We start from the raw sequence: 24,715 nt of genomic DNA, 5'->3' as shown, positions 1-24,715 counted from the left end.
AATGTTTCTAAATAAAATAAGTTGAATAATTAGTTATCAGAAGTTTTATTTTATTTCTACAAAAAATGATAATTAAATATTATTAAATTGCCATGGTACAGCTCCTTCGGTATTAAAATAATTGCAAAAGTTTTCACGAATTTTGATTGCGTTTCGCGTACTATTATTATTACCACATGTAGTAATATCTCTTAATACACATTTTCGATGTCTTCTCTCCAAGAGCCAGGCCAGAACAAACCCATCAGGTCTATCTTGATCAACAAGTATTTCATCAACATATATTGGTTTACTCCGATATCTTGCTTACGAAGCCAATTGTGCAAACATACAATAGCTTGTACAATTTTCATTGATTTTTCTACTGTACAAATAATTGGTCGTTTTAAAATTCTCCATTGACTAACCAAAATACCAAAAGTATTTTCGATCGTTCTTCTGGCTCGGCTAAGACGGTAATTAAAAATTGTCCGTTCTTGATTTAAACCGCCTTTTCCACGATATGGTCTAAGTAAGTATTCTGTTAACTGAAATGCTTCGTCTCCTACAAGCATGTAAGGTAAAGATGGCCCATTTATTGTAAGAGGTTCTGATTTAGGCAAATTCATTTTACGATTGTTGAATTTGTGACCTATTATAGAATCTCTAAAAATTCCACCGTCACTACGTCGGCCATAAGCTCCGATGTCAACAAAAGTTAAAATATAATCTGCATTGCAAATTCCGATCAATACAATGCTATGGCTATGTTTATAATTAAAATATGCAGAACCTGCATTATCTGGACACTGAAAAAAATTTTCAAGAACTTATCATTTATCCTTACATTATATCTATATATTGTTTTTGCATATGTATATACCTGAAGAAAAATATGTTTTCCATCAATTGCTCCAATACAATGGTTAAAATTCCATTTTGTCTCGAAGTCTCTAGCAATATTTAGCCAATTGTCTTCATTTAAACAAGAAGGAAGTATTTTCTTCTGCAGACAATTCCAAATAGTATTACATGTCTCTTCGATGATATTACTCACAATTGTTGGATTAACAATATCTTGTTGGATATGACATAGATGTCATCGAATCACCAGAAGCTAGGAACCTAATTAATATTAAAAAATCTGAGTTTGATATTTATAGAAAAAAATTGTATATATAGATAAGTAGATAAATAAAAAGTATATAACAAAATCAATTCTATAAATTTACCTTATTGTCAGACATAATCGTTCTGCTGCAGATATAGGCTCCCGAATCACTGTTTGCTTCATAATAAGTGGTGCTATTAAATTTAGTAACTCTTCAAATTGTGTAGGAGTCATGCGAAAATAATTCCTGAATCGTGCTTCTTCCAAAATAATAACAGGAAAGATTGCGTGGTAAAATCCATGATCGTATCGTTCCATGAATATGGGATTAACCCAATAATGTTTCCTACGATAATTTCTTCTTTCCTATTTTTGTAATTCATCGTTTATCAGAACTGCTGCTAAAAGTTTCTTATGTTGCCGATTTTGTTCTGATAATTTTTTCGTACATTCGCTTAACCACATGTAATATTTATTTCTGAATGACATAATTCACGATGATATGATTACACACACGGTATTGACGCTATAAATTCGATGCTAAACCCTTCTCATGCGTTTTTCAAAATGTAGCGTCAACTTTAATCACGTGACCTATTTTGACGCTAAAAATGAGCGTCGAGCGTCAGCGTGAAAAGGCACTTTGAGAGTTCCGCTCAATTTGTTCGGAATTTGCAAAGTAATATGTTTGGCGCCGAGAGAGATTCTGCGGTTAAAATCTTGTGCGAAGTCTATGATAAAATATCTATCATAGATTGCGAACTATTAGCTTATGCTGTGGATAAAATTTTGTCTAAAACTTTGAGACGGGGCGATGTATGGTAATATAAATAAATAAATAAATAAATGTGTTAAAAAAATGAAAAAAAAGATGATTATATATTTCTTTCGCTTCCCTTCCTTGCGTATTCTCCGTACAAAACGCACGCGCGATCTTAAGGTACGATGCCATAATGCGTGGGAAAAGAACAGCGCGAGACGTTCGCATGAGCGTGGGAAGGGATAGCGTTCGTAAATCGGTGCAATAAGTATAGCGTTCGTAAGATGGCAGGTATGAGGGAGATAGCGCGAGGCGACCGCATGCACGCATGTGGGCGAAGGACAGCGCGAGGCGTTCGCATGAGCGTGGAAAAAGGGCAGCGCGATGCGCCCATATGAGCGTAAGACAAGGATAGCGTCACCATGTGCAGCCTATACTTCCTATTCTTAAAATTAATATTAATATTAATATAAAATCCTATCAACGCTCAGACATCAGCACCCGCCTTTGTATGTAAGTACACTGATAAACATGTCCCGACGCGAATTCTAGCAGCCGGATATCGGCGCACGCCTTATTATCTAACGTTACGCACAATAGCGCGAGCGACTTTTCCTGGAAAAAAAAGATGAAGAAACCACCGCGATGGTCAGTAGTGTATCTATGCGGGTTCTAACATAGGTCCTCTGAGGGGGGTGAGGGGCGAGGGGAAACCGCCGCCGGGGGTATGACGTCACGCGGGGGGGACCGCGATGAAACCGATGGGCGAGGAGTCCGCGGAAAGGAGGGAGAGGACCCCGGCGAAACCGGTAAGCGAGGGGTCCGCGGAGAGGGGGAAGGGGGACCGCAACGAATCCGAGTAGGTGCGAGAGAGATAGCGCGAGGCATCCGTAATGTGTAAGAGAAGGATAGCGCTAATGATATTCTATGGGCGTGGGAGAAGGATAGTGCGAGGCATGCACGCGTGTAGGAGAAGAATAGCGCATGAGTAGGAAAAGGATGACGTTCGCACGAGAAAAAGATAAAGAGAGAGATAGCGCGAGGCATGCATGCATGCGTACGAAAAGGAAAGAAGGAAGCACATAAATAAATGATACTTTAATTATAATAATAATAATAAGTTTATTCAAGTGTATATATAATACAAATGTGTGTGTGTGTGTATATGTGTGTTAAAAGTAATAATAAAAAATAATAAATATAAAAAAAATAATAAAAATATAAAATATATATATATATATATATATATATATATATATATACACAGGGTGTCCCATTTTAAAGGACCCACTCAAATATCTTAGGAACACTGCGTTAAATCGAAAAATGTTTCAAACAAAAGTTGTGTGGCTTCAAGGGTGCCATAAGACGGTGACAATGATTTGACCTTGGAAAATCATTTGAATTTCACGTAAAGGTCAACTTTAAAATCTTAAATGAAAATCCCCATTTTTTATTTAGTATTCTTGTAGCTGATATCGAGAGCTTTCCAAAACACTATAATAAAGTATTTTTTTATTAAGTACTTTTTGAGTTATTTTATATTTTAATCTGATATATTTTGATATAAAAAATAAAATATTTCGTAAAATATTCAGTTTTGGATAATCTTACCGTAATACTTTTATGTACAGAATAACAAGATAAATCAATTGGTATAAAAAAATAATTGTTTTTAAGAAAATTATTTACAATGTATTTTTTAAAATAATTATTTTTTTTTGGCACTAATTGATTTGTCTCATTATTCTGTACATAAAAGTATTACGGTAAGATTATCCAAAACTGAATATTTTACTAAATATTTTATTTTTTATATCAAAATATGTCAGATTAAAATATAAAATAACTCAAAAAGTACTCAATGAAAAAATACTTTACTATAGTGTTTTGGAAAGCTCTCGAGATAAGCTATAAGAATACTAAATAAAAAATGGGACTTTCTATTTAAGATTTTAAAGTTGACCTTCACATGACCTTCAAATGATTTCTCAAGGTCAAATCACTGTCACCATCTTATGGCTCCCTTGAAGCCATACAACTTTTGTTTGAAACATTTTTCGATTTAACGCAGTGTTTCTGAGATATTTGAGTGGGTCCTTTAAAATGGGACACCCTGTATGTAAGCGGCGCTCCTTCTGAAACAGAAAAATAAAAGTCATTAATATAAAATTTAATATTTAATATATTACAAATTTTTAAAAATAGGTGCTTACAATGTTCACCAATCCTTGAACTCGACCGATAATGGATAACGTCTCAAGTAATCGTCCAAGCATCCTGTATACGATTTGTTTAAACCGATTTTTCGGCCTTGTATCATTTGCACTACCGAATTCACTGGGATGTTACTTAATAGCGCCGGGACACAGACATCTAAGCGTTTGTATTTTTTGCGTAACGAATACCTTAAACTTTGTAGTCGCACAATTCGGCCAGGCAGCGATCGAATCACAAGCCCCTTTGACACTCTGAAACGATATTGTGCTTCTAATTCATCAAGACATTTAAGACATTCCTCTTCCCATAAGTTCCCGTAAACTCACCGAGTTTACCCTTATAAAATCCTCCCATAGATATTGTTCTAATCGCGCAATGTATTTGGGTTTCTCCATATTTCCTATTCAAGTTTTTTTTTCACAGCACAAGTTTTTGTCCAGCTTATACAGTGCAAATTGGGCACATATTGCAGAGCATTATCTAGTACAGCGGTTTTCTACATTCTCCGCAAAACGATCCCAGGATTAGGTCATAAATTGCACTTTCATGCTGTCGCACGACACAAATATTCGAAAATAAGTCTGAAATACGCATAAAACAGCATGTGCAAATTTTTTCGTTGTCTTCACTTTTATAATAAAAGTATATACAACCAATCTATGTGGGTATGTATATACTCGACATATCCAAGACATATTTGTACGAATTTCACCACGATTACATGGTACCTATGTATCGAGAGAAATGTAAAGTCATGTACACCGACACCGACAGTCTCATATATCACATCAAGTGTGAAGATGTATATGAGAATATAAAACGCAACGTCGACAGATTCGATACCAGCGATTATGCGGTGGACAATGTGTACGGTATACCGCTCGCGAATAAAAAGATACCGGGTTTAATGAAGGATGAAAATAATGACGCCATCATGACCGAATTTGTCAGGCTTAGAGCAAAAATGTACGCGTTGCGAGTAGATGGTAAGAAAGACACGAAAAAAGTAAAAGGCGTCAAGAGTAACGTCGTCGCGAGAACGATAACATTCGACGATTACACGCAGTGTTTGAACGAAGAGATTGAAATGACGCGTCAGCAGTCTTGTATAAGATCTAAATTATATGAAGTATACATTATTCGTGAGACAAAGATTGCTCTAAGTCCGTACGATGACAAGCGGTATATCGTACCCGAAACCACCGACACGCTACCGTGGGGACATTATAAAATACCGTTGTAAATAAAAAGCATGTATATTTATTGTAAATAAAAAATTACGTATATTTATTGTAAATTAAAATTATATGTATATTTATTGTAAATTATATGTATATTTTATAAAGTTTACAATTTTGTTTATATTTGTAAAATATTATTATGTATTATTGTTAACATATTGTATTTACAATATAATATATTATTTTTATGTATCCAAGAATTGTGCGTTGCATCAAATCCCAGCCATTTCACATAAAATAATTGTTTTGTCGTTTAATAGTCGTTTGGTAGCCGTTCGATAGCCGTTCAAAGTCGTTCATAGCTGTTCAAAGCCGTTCGATAGCCGTTCAAAGTCGTTCATAGCCGTTCAGCGACCGTTCAATAGTCGTTCAAAGCCGTTCGATAGTCGTTCAATAGCCGTTCGAGAGTCGTTCAATAGCTGTTCGATGGCCGTTCGATAGCCATTCAAAACTGTTCAAAGCCGTTCGATAGCCGTTCAATAGCTGTTCAAAGCCGTTTGATAGCCGTTCAAAATCGTTCATAGGCCGTTCAATAGCCATTCGATAGCCGTTCAAAGCCGTTCGATAGTCGTTCGATAGCCGGTTGGGCATTGGAATAAACGTTGGAGCTGTATCTTGCGTGGAATTGGTTTTCGGCGATAATCGGGGCAATCAAATAATATTGCCTTTTGAAACGTGGAAATCGGTAATGCAGAAACGTGCGGACATTGAACGGCTTCTACAATCGACTGAAATCCCATTGCGGATTCGAGATTTGACATTCGAAGTGGTTAAAATATCTGATTCGAATATTATAAAAATAGGATTATCCAATAATTCTTTATATATAAAACCGCCAACTCTATTCTATTTATTCGATTTTGAAAAATGCATAGATCATATGTATTACTGGTTATGCGAAAATACGCATATTGTCAATGAAAAATTCAAACAATTTGTAACTGTTTTATAACAGAATAATATCGCTAATGTATGCGACGCTGCAAAAATGATACATGAAAGTGATATGTTTAACAGCGAATCGCTCATAGATTGCGAGTTATTGACATGTGCTGTAAATGATATTCTTCACGAGGCTTGTAATAAATAAGTTATTTTACTAATTATCTGTGAATTTAATTATTTATCCCATCCTTTATGTATGTATTGTTGTGTCCGCGGATCAGAATCGAGATAAATCGAATCACGCAAGACACAACCGGCACTCACACTCCGTGTCGTAAATAAGAACTCTTATTTATAAAAGAACAAGAACTTTAATAAAACAGAACTATATAACTATTCACAGAAATAGAGAACAGAGAATGTCGTTAATAATCTTAAACACGTCCGCGCGGATTGACATCCGTCACGAAACTTTCATGGCGACTGAAAATAACATGTCCGCCGTTGTTTAACAGCAAACTCCCTGGCAACGTGCTTAGAAACGATCTCTCGAAGACGAGCATAATCCAGGGATGCAACATTGCCCTCCCTCTTCAAAATTGTCGTCTCGACAATCAGAAATGGAGAGAAATATTCCACCCGTGCATAACGACTCCAGGGTTCCGACGAATCTTCCTGTTCTACCTTGAACTCCTATCCAAGTTACCGAGCGATACGCCATCTTGGACCCAATCGCCTATCAGCACATTTCAATGTCGACTTCAGGATTCCGACGAATCTACCAGCTCTACCTTGGACTCTTGTCCAGGTTACCGAGCAATACACCATCTTGAACCCAATCGATTATCAATGTTCTTCCCGATTTTGCGTACTGATATCTTCCGTACAGTCCGTCTCGAACTCCGGAAATTTCTCCTCTTAACGTTTTTATCGCAAATCTTCGAACAAGAGGGAGGTATCTACTGTGGACCCGACATCCTCCAAAGAGGACTCCTCAAGCCCCTGCCTCGGCATTCGCCCTAAGACCCGACGGGAAAACCACAGCTCAAAAACCGCGGGTGAGGCAGTCTTCAAAAAAAATGTTCAAATCTTTTCATCTCAAAATGTTCCACGAATTCAATCCTGAACAGCTCTCGCTGAACACAACAAATACAAAACCAAATAATACACTTATCAACAAAACAAATATCCTAATAATCACACACATAATAATTAATATTTTAATATTTCCCTCTTAAAAATCTAAACATTATTCCCTATTGGGTTCCGATAACTTTCCTAACTAAAAAATCTGTCTCTCATAAAATGGAGCTAACCTATCAGCATGAAAAACTTTACTCCTATGCCTATTCGATTTCCGAATACCAAAAACAACATCACTAAGTTTTTTCACTATTTTACAGGGTCCTTCCCAATTACTCTGTAATTTAGGAGCCCTTCCTTTAATCCTCTTAGAGTTATAGAACCAAACATTTTGACCAACATCAAAATGAATTTGACGAGTTTTCTGATCATAACGCGCCTTTGACCGAAATGATCTAATATCCAAACGCTGCTGAGTATCTCTATGAATATCCCCCAATTTTTCCTTCAATTCTCTGACATAACTCCCAATCGAAACTTCTTGTCCTAGCACTGAAGGACTTCCTCGTAATAAATCCAACGGTAATCTTAAATCCTGTGCAAAATATAATTCCGCTGGAGAGACACTGGTAGCCTCATGTCTCGAAGAACGATAGGCCAATAAATACATTGGAATCCAATTATCCCAATCTTTCTGATTTTCGGAAATAAATTTCGCCAAATAATCCAGGATTGTCTGATGATGACGTTCAACTTGTCCATCCGATTGAGGATGTAATGCAGTTGTCCTAGTTTTCTTTACCCCTAACAAATATGCCATTTCTTTAATAATTTGTTATAGCCCGAACAGGCTATACACGAATTAATTAATATATTATTCTAAATACATATTATTTTATATGATTGCTCAACGTGTAACGCGAATACAGATCATGTTACGAGCGTTGACCGAACAAAGCGCTGACAACGCGAGCCACGCGCGAAGCCCGAGCGACCGTGCAATCATTTCATTGCGAAAACGCGGAAATCAGGGCAAGCGGAAGAAGGACATTGCGAAAATGCAACGTAAAAGTCCTACTTAAAAGCGAAATAAAAAGGAATAAAGAAATTGCAAAAGTGCAAGCAAAGAAGTCCTACTTAGAACTTTTTAACTTGCATCCGGATATTGCCAAAATCAAGCGACACGACACACAGCCTTGTCGCTAAACGACCCCCTCCCGGGTAGCCAAAGGGAGTTAATAAAAAGGCCCACCGCCAACGAACGGCGGGCAGTCTTAATCCTTAATCAATATTACGCGGGTAGTATCGCTAACAGTTGCGAGTGTCAACAGCAAGCGTCGGTAATTATTGCAATATCGAGTAATCACACTTAGAAAATCGTGGAGATCGAGAAGCGAATCTCGCGACGTAAACCCGACTCCAAACACGCGCACGCGAGTATCAATAAACGCGATACGCGACATGAGTAGATAATAAATACGAGGACGAATTATAACTAAGACCATTTGTAATGAATAAAAGTTTTATTTAACATAAAAAGTGTCCAGTGCTACGGGTAACCCGCCAGACGCATCCCAGATTCCTTAATCCAGCAACGATCCCGAAATTTACCGTGCCTCACTCGAGGCATAACAAATTTTGGACTCAAAACTTTTTCCCTGATCAGTGTGGACTTCCAGAGGAACACCATGATGAGAAACAACCTGATTCACAAAAGCTTCTGCCACGGTATTGGCTCTAATATTCTTTAATGGAAGCGCTTCAGCCCATTTTGTAAAACAATCAATCACCACTAATAAATATCGATTTCCTGATGAAGTAGTAGGAAGAGGACCAAGCACATCCATTTGAACTGTGTCAAATGGAGTTCCTACATTATAAACCTGCAACGGAGATTTCCCGGGATGGACCTTTCTTTTCTATACAAATTTTACAAGAGCGGCACCAATCTTTCACATCGTGCTTGCAAGTTACCCAATAAAAACGTTTTCGAATTTTTTCCAACGTTTTATTTATCCCAAAATGTCCACCGGATGCGGAATCGTGAGCCATTTCCAATATCTGATTGATGCCCCTCCTTGGAACAACGATCTGCAAAACGATAGATTTTAAATTCGGAGCCTCCCATTTCTTAAACAAAACTCCATCCTGTAAAATTAAAGCAATTTATCCCAATAGGACAAATAAATTTTCGCTGAAATATCTTGAATAGCGATTTCCTGTCGAAGAGGACGCCTTCCAGACTCTTTTGTCCGAATAAAAATTGCAATTGTAGGATCCTCTAATTTATTGTAGGAAACCCTTCTCCACTCCTCTAAATTATCCCCTCTCAAGACTATTCTGGCAACCAAATTTTCCTTTGATTCAATTTTAACACAATAAGCGCATCCTTCCTCTACGCAAGATCGTCTCGACAAACCATCAGCATTCTGATGAAGTCGCCCCTTTCGATGAATAATCTCAAATTCATACTGCTGTAATCTTTCTATCCACCGAGCCAGTTGACCTTCCAATTCCTTGAAGGACATTAACCATCGAAGAGAACTATGGTCCGTCCGTATTAGAAATTTCCTTCCATATAAATAATGATGAAAAGATTTCATCGATTCCACAATGGCCAATAATTGTCTTCGCGTCACACAATAATTCCTCTCCGATTTACTCAAGACTCGACTGAAATAAGCAATGACTTTTTCAGTACCTCCTTGACTTTGCGATAAAACTGCCCCTATTCCATGATTTGAAGCGTCAGTATCCAGAATAAACTCCTCTTGCTCCGTGGGAAAAGATAAAACTGGCGAAGAAGCTAACTTTTGTTTTAACCTTTCAAAAGCTTCTTGACAAGCTTGAGTCCACTCCATTTTAACCTGACTTTCAGTCAGTGTAAACAAAGGTTTTGCTATCAATGAAAACCCTTTTACAAATTTCCTATAGTACGAACAGAATCCTAGAAAACTGCGCACTTGTCTCTTAGTTCGAGGAATAGGCCAATTCTTTACAGCAGAAACTTTTTCGGGATCCGTAGTAATACCCAATTCAGAAACAATATGGCCAAGATATTTCACCTGTCTTCCTAAAAGAGAACACTTCTTCGGATTAATTTTCAAATTATTTGAACGGAAACGAAGAAAAACCGTCCTCCAATTAATCATCATATCCTCAAATGTCTTGCTGAAAACAATAACATCATCTAAATAAACTAAACAAATTTTAAATAAAATTTCTCGCAAAACTCTTTCCATTAACCGCTCAAAAGTCGCTCGAGCATTACACAAACCGAATGGCATTACGGTAAACTGCCATAACCCATTTCCTATGGAAAATGCCATTTTTTCCCTATCCTCAGATCGAACTTTTATCTGCCAGTATCCGCTTTTCAAATCCAGAGTAAAAAACCAAGAATTCCCTGACAAACGATCCAAGATATCTTCAATGCGTGGCAGTGGATAAGAGTCCTTGACTGTAATAGCATTTAATTTCCTGTAATCTACACAAAATCTTAACGAACCGTCCTTTTTCTTTACTAATACTACAGGAGAAACCCACGGACTCCGAGATTCTTCTATCACCCCTTGTGATTTCATTTCTTGAATAATTTGATCTACCTTTCCTATGAGGTGGATAGAAACTCGATGTGGAGCTTGCTTAATAGGCACAGAATCTTTAATTTTAATATTGTGCTGCACAACTCTATAATTCCCTGCAGTAATCTCCTCCGAGAATACATCCTGAAATTCATTTAAGAATTCAGCAAAAATACCCTTCTGCTCAGAATTCAAATTCGCCGAATTCTCCTCAAAAAATTCCTTCAAAAAAATAGGAACACCTTCTGTTGAATCTATATGAGAACAAGAAAGTTCCCCACAATCTTGTCGTACAAAATTTCCGAAATTTGAATCAAAAACTCTTTCCAAATTAATCATCCCAAGGAAATCAGTACCAAGAATACAATCATGCGAAATTTTAGCTACTAACATAGGAACGTCCAAAGAATATTTTCCCAATTCTACCTTTACAACGACTTTATAAAAAATTATTACCGTTTCCTCTGTCGGATACCTTAAATTACAATGATTTTCATCAACCTTCCGACTAAGCCCCGCGACCAATCTCTCATTTAAAATAGAAATATCGGAACCTGTATCAATTTTGAACATACAAAATTTTCCGTCAATTTTTCCCCTATAACTAAACAAATTTTTCATAATCTTATTTACAGAAGAACATTTATAAGTCACTTTCGGGGCATTTACTTTGTTAGCCGAACTCGCCCCGAAAAGCTCGACTAAACCTTGTTTTCCTCGCTTCTTAAAGCGGGATATTCCGATCGAAAATGTCCCTATGCTCCACATTGCCAACACTCTTTATTCTGCACAAAATTTCTTCGAGTTTTATTAAGATATTTACTTTTCTCAACATTTTTATTTTCTTTCATTTTCTTTGTATTTTTATTATTTTTGTCATACATAAATTTATTTTTTCCATTTTTAAATTTAAAATTATTTCTTTCATTTTTCTTTTTGTAAAAACTATTCTCCTGTATAACTCTAACTGCCATAGCCCTTTCTATAGCCAATTTTAAAGATGTTACATTTTCCAATTGAAGTGTGCGCTTAATAAATCCATCTGATAGCGCCGCGATAAATTGCGCACAAGCAATTTTATCCCTTACTTCCTGTGTACATTCGGGATAAGCAAATCGCGACAATCGTTCTAAATCTGCGCCCAATGTCGTTAAATCCTCTGAATCTTTTTGCTTTCTATTGGAAAACTGGGTGTAATATGTTTGGGCTAAATATCCTTCCCTAAAACGCAATTCTAACCTCGATTTTAACTCTTCGAACTTTAAATCTTCAATTTCAAAAATTCCGTCCAATACGGAACGCGCCTTTCCCCTTAAGCATGATGCCAAAACAACCGTTTTCACCGAATTAGACCATCCATTCGCTCGAGCTATCAGATGGAATTGAGTAAAGAATTCTCGCTAAGGGACATTTCCATCAAAGTTATCGGGTTTCAATTTATAACCACATTCATTTAAACTCAAATTTCCGTGTTCAGTATGTAAATCATTATTTCTATTATTAAAATTTCCGCGCTCAGTATGCCCCTCTCTATTATCTCTATTACAAGAATGACTTAGCTGGCTATGGCTATCGGTGTTTTCCAGCTGTTGTATCCTCTCCTCCATTCCGCGAAGCATTTCCTCACGCTGTTGCAGCTGCGCCTCATGATCAGCTTGCTGCTGTAACCGTTCCTCTCGGAGCTGCCGAATCTCCCGCAACGCAGATTGGAGTATGATCGCCTCTAATGTCGGTCCTGACGCTGTCGCTTCTGGAGAAGTTCAACGCGGAGTCGCAGCTCGTTTCCGCGTTACAACCCCAGATGTAAGATCTTGTTGCTGTTCTGACGCCATAGCTCGTTTTGCACTCTCTCAAAATTGTTACGTTGTCCAGCTAGATCCCGGACGAGCCCCCAAAATGTTGCGTCCGCGGATCAGAATCGAGATAAATCGAATCACGCAAGACACAACCGGCACTCATATTCCGTATCGTAAATAAGAACTCTTATTTATGAAAGAACAAGAACTTTAATGAAACAGAACTATATAGCTATTCACAGAAATAGAGAACAGAGAATGTCGTTAATAGTCTTAAACACGTCCGCGCGGATTGACATCCATCACAAAACTCTCATGGCGACCGAAAATAACATGTCCGCCGTTGTTTAACAGCAAACTCCCCGGCAACGTGCTTAGAAACGATCTCTCGAAGACGGGCATAATCCAGGGATGCAACAGTATGTATGAATAAAAACGGTGTAATAGATATGCACAGTCTGCAAAATTTAACTTGCAGACTCTATTCTTCTCCTATACACGCGTGCATGCCTCGCGTTATCTCTCTCGCACCGCCTTGCAAACGCCGTATCATCCACATGCATGCTTCGCGCAATCCCTCTCTCTCTCTCTCTCTCTTTCTCTCAAGTGCATGCGGACGCTATCCCTCTCCCATACATTGCGAATGCCTCGCGCCATCCTTTTCCACCGTGCATGCAATCGCAATCCTTGTCTTATGCTCATATGGACGCCTCGAGCTATCCTCCTCCCATGCCCATAGAATATCATTAGCGTTATCCTTCTCTTACACATTGCGGATGCCTCGCGCTATCTCTCTCGCACCTACTCGGCTTCATTGCGGTCTCCCTCCCCCCTCTCCGCGGACCCCTCGCTTACCGGTTTCGCCGGGGTCCTTTCCCTCCTCTCCGCGGACTCCTCGCCCATCGATTTCACCGCCCCCCCCCCCCCGCTTGACGTCATACCCACGGCGATGGTTTTCCCTCGCCCTCACCCCCCCTCAGAAGACCTGTGTTAGAACCCGCATAGATACACTACTATGGTTGTATCTTGTTTATATTATTTATAAATTCTTGAGCAGCCGGACATCGACGCTCGCCTTTGTAATACACCGCGCTGTTTGTGCTCCCATGATAAACATCCCCCGCCCGCCTGACGTCTTTCCCCCTCGCCATCGAAATCCCACTCCGCCCGCGTGACGTCATTCCCCCTCGCCCGCACGGTTTTCCCTCGTCCGCATACCCCTCGGAGGACCAGGCTTAGAACTCTCATAGTTATACTACTATTGTCAATACTAAAAATCTAATATTAAAAATAATTCACGTTCTTTAATATTTGAGGCTTTTGTGCTGTACATGAATATTTTAGGTTCGACTTCCGGGTTTGAGTCGTGTAATATTTTCTAAACAATCCAATATCTGAATTTCCTATGTTGAGATTGCATCAGAAATTGAACTGATAAAAAATAATTACATTTTTAATTTCCTGTCAATTGCTCTTTGCAAGCTTTATATAATTATCATGACCAAATCTCAAATACGAGTACGCGCGTCAAACGGTAAACAAACGAACTGGCGGTTAAATACTATTTTTTTGTAAAGTTTTTGGAATGTTGCGGACACAGTAACATTTCTCATGAAATATTAAATAAATAATAATTTTGGATATATGACAACGTGCGCATCCCAGTTTGATATGCGGTTTAACGATTTCGAATTACTTAGAAAAGATCTAATTCTTTTTGAGAATCCTCTTCTTGTTTCGATTGAAGAACAAAATGTAGAACTTCAGGCAGTACTTTGCGATTTGCAGAATGATCTGTCTCTTAAATCGCGGCCAGAAAAAGATATTGAATTCTTTAAGATTTTAGATTCATCAAAATATCCCAAACTTGTAAAATTTGGTTTTCGAATTTTTTGTATGTTCGGCTCTACGTATTTATGTGAATGTTTTTTTTCAAAGTTAAAATATACGAAAACAAATAAGCGTTGTTGTTTGAGCGATACATCATTATCTTCTTTGATGCGCTCTAATTCATCTAATATTCCCGTAGATATTTTATCCCTTGTAAATTCACATAAACGGCTTAGAATATAAAATTGATGTTTATGCGATTGTTCTCTTCTTTTTTTCTTTTATTTTTTTATCTTTAATATAATTTTTCCATATATATATATGTACGCGAACGGATTATTCTTCTTTAAGTAGAATAGGCCTACTGGGGAAACCACTTTAAAAAAAATGCATTAACAATAGTACTTCATGGGTGATGTGGAAATCTATTGTCTCGTAATTATAATTATATTATAATTATATTGCAATCGTTTTATATTATAATTATATATTACGAGTATATTTTATGACATTATCGATAATATGATTTTAATGTACGCGAAAATAAATTACATATATTTTAACGTTATAAATGGATAATAATTATAAATCGGGTTAAGAGAAAACTTTGAATAAAGTATCACAAAAGTATGTAAATTTGTAACGGGGTCACTTTTCGCGAGTGCGTGGATAAACTCGGTCGGGATCAGGGCTCGTGAAAAGGTGAGACACACGAAAGATTTTAGATATTGTCTTTATTTGCCTCTTTCGGCAATGGTCGATTTATAATAGTGAGCGCGCGGCGGATGGTGCAGCGCGCTAAATATAATGCGCGTAGATTATTCGGTGCGCGAGGTTCGATATATCGAACCGCTTACAATATTCGCAAAGCCGTGTTTATTTTGACGGCGCGCAAGAAATCGGGCGCGGTCGGTCGGCGCGTGTACGGCAAGGCCGTGTTTATTTTGACGGCGCGCGAGACGCGCAAGAAATTGGGCGCGGTCGGTCGGCGCGTATACGGCAAGGCCGTGTTTATTTTGACGGCGCGCGGAATAGAATGAACTATTAGGCGGTAGATATTTCGGTGCGATAATTATAATTATAGTATTGTGATATTAGTATTAGTGTGGTCGCGGGATTAATTCGCGTGTTCCCAGTGGTCGGGGAATTCGAGCGGAGATCGAGTACCCTCGACCGGGCGGAGAACTCTCCGTCCCTGCTTCCGTTCGCGGAATTGAGGATAGCGTGGCGGAGTCGAGAAAACTCGACGGGGCAGCGAACTCGCAAACCCACGGTCCGGCTAGCTGGAGCGGTCGAGTGATAGACCGTAGTCGAGGAGAGCGGCGAACACTCCGCTCTCGTTGAGTCGGTCGGATTTGTGTCAGGAGTTCGGAGACTGCACGGAAGCCGAGAATGCTCGGCGGAGGCTGCGAACTCGTCAACCTCACGTTCCGTCGTTGCTACGATTTTCAGGATCGGTTCTGGTGTCTCGGAGCGTACTGCTCGAGCGGAGTCAGGAATCGTTCTGGTCCCGAGATGCCGAAACGCTGTCTTCTTATACCCGAGCGTCTATCGGTAATTGCGTCGTTCGCCCCCGGGTGGGGATAACGACGCGTTGTTTTTCGGCGGGTAAATTACGGTAAACGCGTCGCTTCCCCTGGGCGAAACGACGCGGAGTTTCGGCCGGTGACGCTCGGGATCTTCCGGCAGCGCTCGGCGATGCTCGGTCTTCGGCGTAACGGCGGCCGTATAACGGCCGTATGGTTGTTTATCACAACCGCGGTTTTGAGAGATTAAAAAAGGGCGCTAGGCGCCTCTGCCACTGCCCGGCTGGTGTTCGCCGGGCGGCAGACTTCCGGCTGGCTACGTGCCGGGTAACGATGGGGGGGTGCATCGTTACAAATTATATAAACGGAATATATAATATATTGATTTAATAAGTCTTATCATTATATTTAGAGCTAGGGCATTTAGGCATTCTTATATGCGGACACTCCTGAGACGTAGCGTCACGCTCCTTAGTTACGTGTATCTGGCGACTCGTTGCTAACACGCGAGCGAGGAGTGGGGGACAATGGGCGTGAGCCACGGAATCGGGCCGAAATGTGCAAGTAAATCCCAGCACTGTAATACATGTATAATATATGTAAATGAAAATAAGGCTGTTTAAAATGATACTACTTTATATTGTTCTTTTCAGGCTTATTCCAGTGAAGAAAATAATTTATATGGAAATTTATACATATCAAATAACAATTTTTATTTATATATATATCAATTAGAAGAATTATTTGTAAAAAATTTAAAAAATAATTGTTTTAAAAGAAATATTGGCAACTATCTTTTTCAATTAGCGCAAACTATAGCTTTTAAATTGCTATGTCCAGATTTTCCTACATTTTTTTAAATAAAATTATTTCTACGTATGCGTATATATTTTACGTTATCACAGCATAATAAATCATGCAAAAGTATTAATGGGAAGAATAGAAAACTTTTAAATGTTTTACATTTATAAATCTTTTTTTATGATATTCAGTTATGTTTGTGATAATAATAAAATTATGATACTTGATGATATTAAATTATGTACCTATACAGTTTTATTTTCATAATTTAGATTTATGTTGATTAATTTGTTTAACTTATTTAACTGTTTTAAATGAAATATTATAATTATTATTTATTTTGCTTATTAATTGCATTTGATCATAATGTTAGGAATTTGATAATTAATAATATGTGATTTCTGTGTATATCTTTTTTAACATTATATTAATATTATATTTATTAACGACATTATGCATGTACTGTTTTATATATATTTGTGTTTTCAGTTTTATAATTTTATGCGTTGATTCTTTCTATGTCATTCTATTTTCTATTGTTATATTGTTCTATTCTCCTATTATTATGTTTTATTATTTGCATGAGTGTGTGTTTTATATTTATATTTGCATGAGTGTGTGTTTTATATTGTATGTTATTTATATGCGCTGCATTATATAAAATAGTGTTCTAGAATTTAATATGTTTTCATCATCTCATATTATCATATATATCATTTATATTTTTTAATAATCTTATTTATACTTATGATATTATGTTATTTATTTAGGATGAATGCGTATGTTGCTTATATCTACATATGTAGTTGTAATACAAGCAGATCGGACAAGAAGACAATTAAAGACAATTAAATTTAATTCTGTATTATTAATATCATTAATGTTTGATGTTTATATTATACATTATGTTATAATGTAATTTAATACGTATTTTAATTTATTGTAGGACACGTTCTTATTTCTCTTTTTTTCTGTCTCTTTGATTCATACTGAGGTGGATTGAATAGCTGAGATATGGTCAGACGATAGTTTTGAAAGAGAAAAAATTAAGTTTCCAATTTGCGATACGAGTACATATATCCTTTATAGTATTATACATTATATATATAGTACATTATAATTTCTTAAAATAAGTTTAGAAATATATCATAATTATGCACTTTTATATTTGTTGTATTTTTTATAGTAATTTTGTATGTGAAACAATTGTAACTGTTTATATTTTATGTGTATATAGATATACTACTTAACTATAATTAGATGTACATTAATTTTAATTTTCCTAATTGCAAAATAAAATATTTACTATAAAATGCAACTATTTATATTTATATTAATAAATATATTTAATAAATATCTCTATTTAATAAATAATTCATTTTACTCATTTTGCTTGCAAATTAATATATATACTTTAATTAAAAATGGTATGGTGTTTAATTTTTAAATGGTGTTAAATTTTTTTAATTTCTTTAAATTTTAAGCTTTTAAATATATATTGTATATGTGGTACAATAATATATAAATATTTAAATATTCTGAGTTTTTTGCTATCTGTTATGTCATGTGACATATAAATCATTATTAATTTTAATATTTATATTATATTATATATTATTTTATATTTTTCTTTTTATATATTTATTTGTCTTATATATGTATATTATATATTATATTATTAACAATTTGTTTTAATACATAACTTTTTATTAAATTAGTTTATTTTACGTGTAGTAACGTGCTAAAAAGAGAGACAAAACAAAGATAGAAAGAGATAAAAGTTTAGATGGCAGTACTGGTTATACTCGCTGATTTCGCGCATGCGCATTTCATTTTATGCTACACAAACATTAAAGGTGCCGACAGAGAGTTGCGCTACTGTATATATTGTGATTAAATATAAAGTTAATTAATAAAGCATATTTCTCTTGTTATTTTATATATCCAAAGTGATTCAAAACAACCGTTCGTCCTTAAAAGGACGTATTCCTGAATCAATTCTAAGACGAGTTTTCCGTTACGAAAATTTCGTTTAAAACTTAGTTTTTAAATTATAACAAGAAAAAGTTAGCGAATTACGGCACGAATACAGAAGGTAGGCATGGGCGGCAAACTCACCATCCGATGCAGGCGCGTGAGGCGATCGCTACAGCTGATCGAGCGCTGTAGCGCTACAGCGCTCGATCAGCTGTTTGCTACACGCGATGTGTGTGTGTGTGTGTGCGTGTGTGCGCGCGCCTAAAAATTTCTCGTGCGCTTTCTATACCGAAATTTTTAATACAAATTTCTCGCGAATGCTTGAGTATTGCGTCGTGCCACTTGTCCATGAATTAGTGGGGAGTTGGTACTAAAACATATTTAAAGTTGAGCGAAATCTGTGAGTGCATAACTTGGCCCTCCCTTGTAAGGTTATAGTTTATTTGCTTACCGCTATGCGGCGTGCTATTCACGATCTATACCCACCCATACAGCACCGCAAGATTGCAACAACATTGTAGCAACATTTTTCTGCAAAATTGCAACATTGCAAAAACATTGTAAAATGTTGCTGCAACGTTGTTATGATATTGCAGTAACAGTAAAATGTCCGCCTACAGAAATATTGCAATATAATATTACAGCAACATAATACCCAGACAGCACAAAACATCCTCAGGATCATCCTGAATATGTCCAGGACGGTTCAGGACATTTGTAGGATCTTTTAAGATATTATTATAAATATATTTATAAAAGTTTAATATGCATACATAATTATTTTTAGTTGTGTCGGCTATTTTATATAATTTAGAAATCTTAAGTATTATAATAAGTCCTATAAATAATAATAAGTCCTATTAATGTCCTATAAATGTCCACTGGATAACCCCTGGATGTCTGTAGGATATATCTGCCCTGTCTATTATATTGGATGTCTTTTGGATTTCCAGAGGACATATACATGTGCAATTAATTGTTAACGTTAATTTCGTTTAATATTAATAATTGAGTTTGATGCGCACATTTTCATATATTCAAAATTATTATTTATTTAATATTTCATGAAAAATGTTACCGTTCTTAAAACTTTACAAACAATAGTATTCAACCGCTAGTTCGTTTGTTTACCGCTATGCGACACGCGAACTCATATTTGAGATTTGGTCATGAGAATTATATAAAGCTTGCAAAGAGCAACTGACAGGAAATTACAAATGTAATTATTTTCTATCAGTTCAATTTCTGATGCAATCCCAACATAGGGAATTCAGATATTGGATTGTTTAGAAAATATTACACAACTCACCGGGAGCCAAACCTAAAATATTCATGTACAGCACGAAAGCCTCAAATATTAAAGAACGGTGAACTATTTTTAATATTAGATTTTTAATATTGGCAATAAATAACCAAACATAATTTTAATTTATATTGAAATTTTAAAATTTGCTGCTTGAAACATACGAAAAATATCCCTAACATATCCTATAAAAATCCTTAGGATGTTCCACAGGATCTCCCTGGATTCTCCAGAGGTTAATATACGGCTATCATTTACTCTTCCTCAGGACATCCAGAGGAGATCTGAGGATTACAATGGGATATCCTGAGGATATCCTACATGTATCCTGGATGCCCTTTGGACGTCCTAAGGACATCCTTGTGCTGTCTGGGTATATCAAATGTAAAATACAGATATATAAAAATAAAATTATATATAATTAATAAAGATACTCTAACAGGGCATTTTTTTACATTGCCTACTGATAAATAATTATTAAATATTTATTATAATGTTTTAATATTACGCGCACAAATTTATGAAATTTTTTTAACAATATTTTTTACTATAATTATGCATCCATTTATTATATTGTATATTTGCTTGAAAGTATTATATATTTGAATTTATTAGGTATTCCACTGAAACTAAATATTTCCAACAAGGTTTATGTCCGATCGGGCCTGTGTCCTATCGGGCCTGTGTCCGATCGGGCCTGTGTCCGATTGGGTCTGTGTCCGATCGGAACAGTGTCCAATCGGGCCTGTGTCCGATTGCAACCATATGTGTCCGATCGGAATTGTGTCCGATTGGGTCTGTGTCCGATCGGGAAATATTGTCGTGTCCGATCGGTAATGTGCGCAATCGAGACTCACTCTCAAGATAGAGTTAAGTTTATATATGTACATGTATGGAAAAAAAAATCAAAATAGTTTAAAAAGGAAAAAAAAGGATGTAGTGTATTGGCAATGATGTAACTAAAAATAGGTTGGTAACGAGAGAGTGAGGTAGGTAAGGTAGGGGGGTAAGAGATATATAGAGAGAGAAAGGAACGGTTGTAAACGAGGTACGAGATATAATAAATAATTAGTGTGTTTAATCACGAGTGTTAATTGAATCCTGACATAAAAGAAATACAACATCACCAACTTACTGTGGGCCGTCTCAACAAACGCATTCCTGTGACATATCTTTGGCGCATGACAATTTAAGTCGAGATACCTAGGTCTTTCCTCCTTCCAAAGCAAATCTAATCTTATGAAACTCCTGACTCCGTTAAATCTCTAATCTCATCTCTTTGCCTTCCTTCTGTCCTCTACAAAAAATTTTCTCCATTAGTGATTTCTCCAATTCTCCTTCTTGCCTCGCCTTTGACAACCCTTTCTCGCTCATTGAACTTACCGGCCTCATCAAAAGCCTCAAAACTCGATCCTCTCCTGGATTCGATCGCATTGACTACAAAATGATCTCTTTATTTCCAGAACTATACTTGCCCATTCTTCTTAACATTTTCAATGGCCTATTCAACAAAGGAGTATTCCCTCCCTCTTGGCACCATTCCCTCGTTTTCCTCATTCCAAAAATCCTCCCGATAAATTCCGCCCCATTTCTCTAACTACCTACTAAAGTTAATGGAGAAACTTATTCACTCCCGCCTTGAATGGTGGATCGAAAAAAATAGATTTCTTCCTTCAAGACAATTCGGCTTCAGAAAAAGGAAGTCCTGTCACGACAATCTCAGCATCCTCCTCAGCGACATTTACAGTAATTTTGTCACTCGTCAGTCTATCGCCTGCTTCTTCCTCGACATAGTAGGAGCCTTTGATAATGTCATACCAAACATTTTATTATCTAACCTCTTCGAACTCGGCCTCCCTCCTAGATTATGCCTGTTTATATACAATCTAATTCATTACAGAAAGTTGCAATTTGTCCTAAATGGGGAGATCTCAGATATACTCTTCTCACAAAAGGGCGTTCCTCAAGGTTCTATTCTAAGCCCATTTTTGTTCAATATTTATATTGCCAAATGTCAAAAGCTACCCAGTCAGCCATGTCTGTTCTAACAGATATTGCCAAGTGCTTGCTACAAATTATTGTTAGCAAAAAGGCTACAAATTTGGTATAAGAGTTGTTATTACCGATTAAGCTGGCAGATTGCCGGCAAGAATCAAGCAAAGCTTGCTAACATAACTACACAGCAAATTGGCGGCAGAAACCGAGCAGAACTTGCTGACATGACTGACATCAGATTGTCGGCAAAAACTGAGCAGGATCTAGAGTGCGCAATCTGATGGCAAATTGGCAGCAAAAACCAAACAAAATCTGCAGCTTATTACAAAGTATTATAAAATAGTTCAGTCGCTTATCGCTATGCGGCGCGTTATTCATTATCTATACCCGTATTCAAATTCTTGTCATGAGTGTATATAAAGCCTGCAAAATGTTAATAATATTATAATATATATATATCTATCAGTTCAATTTTTGACACAATTCTTATACAGGAAATTCAGATATTGAACTGATTTTTAGCAAATCGGACAGATAATTGTTCGATTTTCACTTATTCGAACAATTTCTGTCCAAAAAGATCTTTAATTTTATAAATTAATTTTAATTTTTATAAATTATTTTATTACTTAGGGTTGAGACTTTAAATCCATTTAAATATACTATTTTATATGAATGGCCAAAAGCTGCAGAATTTGTTCGGTTTTTGCTGACAATCTGCTGTCAGATTGTCTTGCGCAGATCTTGCTCGATTTTTGCCATCAATTTGACGTCATATCAAGTTTTGCTCGGTTTTTGCCGTCAATTTGCTATCAGGTTATGTTAGCAAGCTTTGTTACCAAAACACAAGCTTAATGCGGACACAGATGGCACTGGATTTGTTACCAAATTTTGAACAAATTTGATGCCAATTTGGCAACAATTTGTCATCAAATTGCTTACTGGGTACTTGCTAACAAATGCGAAATTTTCCAATTTGCTGAGAACATACCCAGATAGCAAAATGCTAGCAGCATGCGCGCAGATTGGCAGCAAATTTAATCAGAATTCCATACCAAAACCATAGCCATCTGTGACCACATTAAGCTCAGGTTTTGTCGACAGAGCCTGCTGACAGGCAATGTGAGCAGATTGGCAGCAGAAACCACGCAGAGCCTGCGCGCAATCTGACGGCAGATTGACAGCAGAAATCGAGCAATTTCTAGATATTTATATAAAATGGTACATTTAAATGGATTTAAACATTTAAAGGGTCTCGAGTCCAAGTAGCAAAATGACAGTAAATTTTGGTCACAAAATAACCAATTAGAGTTAATCCTAAAGTTAGGTCTCATAAGATTAAAAAATGACGTCAATAGTTGATATGTCACATTCACGGGATGTCATTTTCTGACGTTTGTATTAATAACATAAATTTATAATATTAATAATATGTATTAATGTAATACATATATGAAAATTTGAATAATTAATTTATGAAATTAAATCAAAATTAAAATATTTTATTTATATGGAAGTTAATTTCTATTTTATATCTTAAATAGATATAATAACGAACGATTTTCACTTATTTGGATAATTTCTTTCCAAATAAGTGAAAATCGGATATTTATCTGTCTGATTTTCTAAAAATCAGTTCAATATCTGAATTCCCGATACGGGAGTCGTACCAGAAATTAAATTGATAGAAATAATTACGATGTTATTAGCCGCATTTTGCAGGCATTATATATACGCTCGTAACAAGAACTTGAATACGGATATAGAAAATGAATAGTACGCCGCATAGCTGTAAGCGAATAAACTATACTATTTCAATAAATTATATGAATGCTAAAAGCTGCAGATTCTGTTTGATTTCTACTGCCGATTTGCCATCAGATTGCGCGCGCGCAGATCTTGCTCGATTTCTGCCGACAACCTGATGTCAAGTCATGTTAGCAGATCCTGCTCGATTTCTGCTACCAATCTGCCGTCAGATTGCGCGCTCGCAGATTCTGCTCGATTTCTGCTATCAATTTGACATCAAATTGCGTTGTGCAGATCCTGCTCAGTTTCTGCTGGCTATCTGCTATAATAATTCTATGCAAATCCTGCTCGGTTTCTGCTACTGATCTGCTGTCAAATTATGTCAGCAGGTTTTGTAACATTTCTGCTGACATTCTGCTATCATTATCTGATATAACAGACTTTGTATACAATCTGGAATCTTTCTGCTGACAAAAATTTGTAGCAGACGTTTGGCAAAATCTGTTCGAACAGACTTGGCTATCTGGGTAGTCATCTACTCCAGATTCTCTAAAATCAAACACTCACTTAAAATTTTTGATTCAACGCAAATAAACTCGCAACTCACCTTGAATCTAGAGAACTAACAATATCACCTTCCAAATCTGCTCTAGTAGTATTTTCTAGGGGAAGAAGTAATCCTCTTTCTCACTCAATTAACCTCCAAAGCACAACCATGAAATCATCAATCTCTCATAAATTCTTAGGCCTCATCCTCGATCATAAACTTCTCAGCAATATTCACATTGACTTTTTTGTCAGTAAATGTGACAAACTTCTTAACATTCTGAAATCATTTTGAGGTGTGTGGTGGGATTCTTATCCCCTTTCTTCTT

The 24,715-nt window shown here is 36.5% G+C and overlaps 2 pseudogenes; one reads left to right on the top strand and one right to left on the bottom strand.

Moving 5' to 3' along the window:
* Positions 1–24,715, top strand: part of LOC138933333 (uncharacterized) — a 125,516-nt pseudogene that overhangs the window by 44,108 nt on the left and 56,693 nt on the right.
* Positions 111–24,521, bottom strand: LOC138933412 (putative nuclease HARBI1; annotated as a pseudogene).

The sequence above is a fragment of the Polyergus mexicanus genome, unplaced genomic scaffold (assembly GCF_030449975.1).
Source record: "Polyergus mexicanus isolate NDT 795.1 unplaced genomic scaffold, iyPolMexi1.0 SCAF_5, whole genome shotgun sequence".
NCBI lineage: Eukaryota > Metazoa > Arthropoda > Insecta > Hymenoptera > Formicidae > Polyergus > Polyergus mexicanus.
The sequence above is the reverse complement of the archived record's forward strand: the minus strand, read 5'-3'. Positions and strand labels throughout refer to the sequence as shown.